This window comes from Phocoena phocoena, chromosome 10 (genome assembly GCF_963924675.1).
Source record: "Phocoena phocoena chromosome 10, mPhoPho1.1, whole genome shotgun sequence".
In the NCBI taxonomy this organism is placed as follows: Eukaryota; Metazoa; Chordata; class Mammalia; order Artiodactyla; family Phocoenidae; genus Phocoena; species Phocoena phocoena.
The window spans coordinates 100,481,344-100,487,343 of record NC_089228.1 but is presented as its reverse complement, the minus strand read 5'-3'; positions in this window follow the sequence as shown (position 1 = coordinate 100,487,343).

The following is a 6,000-nucleotide window of genomic DNA, read 5'->3' as shown; positions in this document are numbered from 1 at the left end:
TCAGATCTCTTGTTTTTGCAGCAGACCTTTATTTATTTTTTTTTTTAATTTTTATTTAATTTTACTTTTGGCTGCGTTGGGTCTTCGTAGCTATGCACGGGCTTTCTCTAGTCGCGGCAAGCAGGGGCTGCTCTTCGTTGCGGTGCGCGGGCATCTCACTGCGGTGGCTTCTTTTGTTGCAGAGCACAGGCTGTAGGGTGCGCGGGCTTCAGTAGTTGCGGCACGCGGGCTCAGTAGTTGTGACACGCGGGCTCAGTAGTTGTGGCTCGCGGGCTCTAGAGCGCAGGCTCAGTAGTTGTGGCGCACGGGCTTAGTGGCTCCGCGGCACGTGGGATCTTACTGGACCAGGGCTCGAATCCGTGTCCCCTGCTTTGGCAGGCGGATTCTTATCCACTGCGCCACCAGGGAAGCCCTCAGCAGACCTTTTTCACACACGTAAAATTTCAGGAGTGATCAGATCTATGTCATGGGATTGGAGGACATGATATAAAACACTAAATACTTACCAGTGTTCGGCACCACGCCAGCATTCGATGAGTGGCATTGCCTTGGTTTCAAGCTCTTGTCTATGTTTGCCTTCCTTTGGGGCAGGGTTGCCATACCGATTAGCCCCGCCAAAAATGTGCTGGCCACCGAAACTTTTTAAAAGTGTTTTTTTATTCATCCAACATTGCTCTCTTGGCTGTGATGTCTATGAAGCGTTTGAAGTTGGTAAAGTTGGTGAAATCAGTTTAAAGCTACCCTGGGCAAGGGGTGTCACGACTGGCAAGATTTTTTTTTTAATTTATTTATTTTATTTATTTATTTTTGGCTGCACTGGGTCTTTGTTGCTGCTCACAGGCTTTTCTCTAGTTGCGGCGAGCAGGGGCTACTGTTCATTGCGGTGCACGTGCTTCTCATCACGGTGGCTTCTCTTGTTGTGGCTCACGGGCTGTAGCGCGCAGGCTCAGTAGTTGTGGCACATAGGCTTAGTGGCTCCGCGGCATGTGGGATCTTCCCGGACCAGGGCTCGAACCCGTGTCCCCTGCATTGGCAGGCGGATTCTTAACCACTGTGCCACCAGGGAAGCCCGACTAGCAAGATTTTGACGAAGCTGCATATTCATCTTCTTGGTTTCCAGTAAGAACATTGTACTGGAAGGGGCCTCGGGGTCCTCGTCCAGACTGTGTTCTTCCACCCCTTACTTTACAGGTGAGGAACATCAGGCCTGGAGAGATGCAGGGGCAGGGCTGCGGGAACCTCCGTCTTACGTGGTCATTTCTCTTCAATGTCAGCAACCCTGCCAAGCCCAGATGCCTGGTGTTTTGTATTGGGTGGGGTGGGGGGTTTCTGAACGTTTGTACAGTGGAGCCACCATTATTCTTTTGCCAAGGATGTTAGTAAGCGGACTATGTCAACAACCTTAAGTATTAAGAAAGGTTTTTCCCATTAGATTTTTTTTTTTTGCACATTTAACTCATATTCACCATAGTAAAATTCTAAAGGAAGAGAAAGCTAGTAAAGCACATAAGAAAGTAAAATTACTTACTTTCATGAGTCATAAATCACCTTGTTGTATATCTGCTTCCTGTGGATACATACGCTTATTACAAAAACTGAGATTTTTTTACATTTGTAGACAATAAAAAGCCCAGTTTTGTACATGCCTTTAAATTATACCGTACCTATTAAAAATTTAATGGGATAAGTATTTTCTGTTGTATTCAAATGTTCTTTGCCATGAAAATCACTTTATTTTGATGTGGCATAATTTGAGGGGGGGGGTCAGAGGTTAATGTTTTAATTATTTTGCGTTCCCTGGGCACTTACTGGTCCTATGTTAAATGAAACCAATCTAAGGTTAAAATTTTTACTGTAAATTATGAATCGGTAATCGGAAATTGATTTATTCTAAAGAGGAAAATGCTGAACTGACAAAACGTATTTATTTTTTGATTAGCCTGTGACCTGCCATCCTGTTGCTCCAAACAAACGAGAATCACTGGTGAAAAGCAAATTGAGCAGTTCAAAGAGTCCTTCTAAAAGGTCAAGTTCTCTTGAGAAGAAGGTGTTTTCCATCTTGTATAGGACACAGGGGTGAATGTTAATGGCTGACGGGATATGTTATGTACCTGTAGTTTTATTTTTAATTGGATGTTTTGCTTCAATCAGTGTCATGTAATTTGGACGTTTTAGTGCAGTTATTCCCAGTCTTTTCTAATACAAGGACCTCTTTTAATGTAAAAACATGTTTCTGGGGCAAACATAATTTTAGGTATATTTTTAGACTCTGTTGGGAAGCTCTAACAAAAAGTTCTTAAAAATAACACTTTTAGTGGAATTTTTCTGTATTAATTACAACAGCATCTTCATACACTTGCCCAATAATAGTACATATATGTGTATGATTTACGAGACTTGTCGATGCTTGATGGGCGGAGCTTCTGAAATAGCCCCTAGGAGGCCCCTGCCCTCAGGAAGATAGAGCCTGCCTGTGAATCACTCTAAGGTCTAATGTGAGGAAGACAGCAGTCAGACCCCTTCTGAAGGGCAAGTGGGATTCTCTAACTCCAGGGACAGCTGTGTAGGCGGAGGGTCCGAGGGCCCTTAAATGACAGGTTAGGAAGGTGCAGTTTGTTGCCAACTGCTCACTGCTGACGTTTCCAGAGGGGCCCACCCCACCTCACTTTCCTCATCATTTCAGAGGTAGGAACGTTGTTGGAGAAGCGAATTGAGTCAGGGACATTTCAACACACCTGATGAACTATCTCCCTTGGTCCTTTTCAAGAATTTCATATGATCTGCTACAGAGAGGGGCTGGATTTGTCATAGAAAACTTAAGGTCCCAAACCCAAGCCCAACCCTGATTATGGTTAATGGAAAGATGTTACACCCTGTGCCTCGGGTTTTTCCATCTGTAAAATGGGAAGTATCTCTTTTATCATATTCTTGGGAGGTGACATAATGATACCCCCAGACTGCATTTTCTTTCTTTTTAATCCGTGAAAGCAAACAGAAAAATCTTTGTGAGGCTAGAAGCTATTGTCTTTTTATATAAAGGAAAAGTACCATAAAACTAGAGAAATTCTAAGCATCCTAAAAGCTTCTTTATGGCAAGGGAGCAGCCAAAAGACCTGCCAGTGGAGTGTGACCTTCCTCAAAAACCTTATCTTCATTCTCCTGTAGTCCTGTTTTTTTCTCTTAGTAATTGTTATTCAACAGTGATGCCTCATATAACACTAGCCTTGGGCTGTGAGAAAAAAGTTCTTGCACTGCTTAGTCCCCCAAGATATGGGTGGCAGAAGAAGCCGCCTCATTTCTGATGTCTCTGTATTATCTGATGAAGGACAATCATCCCAGGGTTCACCTTTTTAAGGAGTCAGGGCTGGGAGCAGGTATTTTGCTTAAGTTTTATGTGGTGTCTGTGTATTTTCAAGAAATGTTGAATGTCACCTTTATTTTAAGCTTCTATAGCCTTTCCAAGTTGCTTTAGAAAATCTTCAACAGTTTCTTAGCAAAACAGGGTGCACAGTAAGCCCATATCAGCTGGGCTTGATGTGGAAGAATGACTTCCATGAAGTGGACCTGGTGAGAGTGTGATTACAGTCTGCTGACCTCAGTTCCAGGGCTGTGGCCATCTGTACAGTGGGACCAGCACTCACCCACGATGAGGCTCCCAAGTGTCCACGGAGGGCGATGGTCACTTTTGATGGATGATGACCTCACAAAGGTTTCCGGGGGCAAAAACCCTCCAACCATCATTTCAAGAATTCCAAAGCAGTTTCACAATTCTGATTCTAAGAGAGGTTTGGTTTGAAAGGGGAGTCTTTCAGTGTCTTCTCTTGCCTCTGTTTTATGGACCTTAGTAATTATCTTTTTGAAGAAAATAGAAGTGAGTTATACATTCTTCCTTAAGGATTTTAGTTTAGTTTATCTTGAAGAATTTTTTAATCAGCTGGGGTTTTCCCCCTTCGGTGGCTGGTCCCAGTGACTAGGCAACATGGAGATAATAGTAAATAACCAAGCTTTTTGTAAGAGATGTTATTTGAGGAGGGGGTTATGAGTACATACTAAACTTAGGAATACGTCAGTAAAGTTTTCTCTGAACTTACCTTCCTTTTGGAACAGGAGAAAAGATGATTTTTAGGCATAATGGTGCACAGAGTAATGACTAACATCCTCTAAAGATATTTAAATCTCTTAGAGCATAAATATGTTAGTTCAAAATGGATTGAGTTCTGAACCTTGATGCTTTCAAGAGTGCTTTATTATCAGGTGGCTTGTAAAAAGCACATTGTTAATCAGATCTGTTGTGTTTCCCACAGAATTTCATTAAGAGGTGTGCATCACTTCACATACTCTGTAGGAGAGGGGACAGTGAAACAGAAACTTCATAGAAATACTGAGGAGGGGAGAAGGTAAAGCCACCCCGGCACCTGGGCCTCCTCCTTTTTCTTCCTAACTCTGCCTCTTTGAGATGTTCTTTGAGAACGTGGAGGAAGCTGCGTGTGGCTGGGGTTGTCGCCCTGGGTCTCCCTGCGCCTCTGGGTCTGGGGACAGGAGTGGCTTGGCACTGGGAGTCCTTCCCCAAAGCTCAGCTCAGTGCTGACTCTTCCTGTCCCTGGCTTTCCAGAGAAGGCCTGGGAGGCTGCGGGAACGGGGGGGTGCTGAGAGACTGCCTCCCCTGTCCCCTGGGCCCCGGGGGAAGGAGCCGCCTTCTGGAACGGGGTGCAGGAAGGGGGACTCCAGAGCAGAGGGTGGACAGGTGGACGGCAGTCACTGCCATTGTTTCGGTACTGGTTCGGAAGTTGTTGTCTGGCTGTCGGCTTTTCCTCTTCAGAGGCTGGCATTCACGCGATACGTTTATGGTTTGCTAACATGAGTATGACACGCATGCACGTTTTTGGAGTATTGAATAGGCAGTAAAAGAAGGCAGCTAAGAGCTAAGCAGATAAGTTAGTTGTTTTCCTGATAAACTGAAACCAGCCCGAACTGGCCGAAGTGTGGGACTCGTGTACCCAAGCTGCTCTAGGTGGTACTTTCTGTTTGGTCTACTAAAAAAAGCAATGATTTGGAAAGGTGCAGTATCCGAGAAGGGAGCGATAGGGCTCCAGTTCTGTCTGGAGCCTCCAGTGATAGGCTCCAGTTCTGCTCTCTGTGGTCCTGGAAGGAAAGGATGGGAGAAGTCTCCTCCTCTTCCTCTCCCTGCCCTGGAGCCGCAGCTGCAGTTTTCAGAGGATGGCCTGGTGCTACGCCCAGCGGTGGTATTTTATAGTATTTCTCAGTCGTTTTTTAGGATTATCAGTCATCGCTGGCAGGGTTCCTTTTCGTTTTCAAGGGCATCCAGTCTAATCGTTCAGCTCCCTTTCAAAAGGCTCCCTCCTCCCTCCCTCAGGCCCAGTCGGGAAGATTAATAATGTTAACTGATTTACTTTGCTGCAAAAAAAGCATTATTAGTTAATTAGACTTTTACACCTCAGTCAGATAGCATTGTGGACTTTAACTCAAGGATGTTAAAGACCTAAATCTGAGAAAAAAGAAAAGAAAGAAAAAGGACAGGCACTTTTCCAGTTTAAGCTGCCCGTTGGTCCATGTTAATTAGGCGTTTGTCCCTCAGTCTGGAGGTGACAGAAAATGCCAGTTACTGTGGTATTTTACTGACATCAAACTCCTGTCCAAATAATTCAGTTGCGCCCAGCCTTCTCTTTTAATTGGTGGGAAGGAAAACTTCGGCACACACCCAGAATAAGGAGGAAGTTGTTAATTACATTTAAAATTTTCATTCTGAAGGACCTGAAGAACACTTGTGTGTGTTCTTTTAAATTAACTCTCCAGTTGAGCTTTTTAAAAACGATAATAACAGAATCTCCTCTCACACTTGAGCTACCCCAAATGATTAGCCCTTGTAAGTCTTTAATAAATGACAGTTTAGTAATTGTTGTTATCCAAGGTCAAAAAGTGGTGAGTTATCTAGGGCCCTTATAGATTCATGTATGTTTGGCACTGTTTAAAAAATTGATA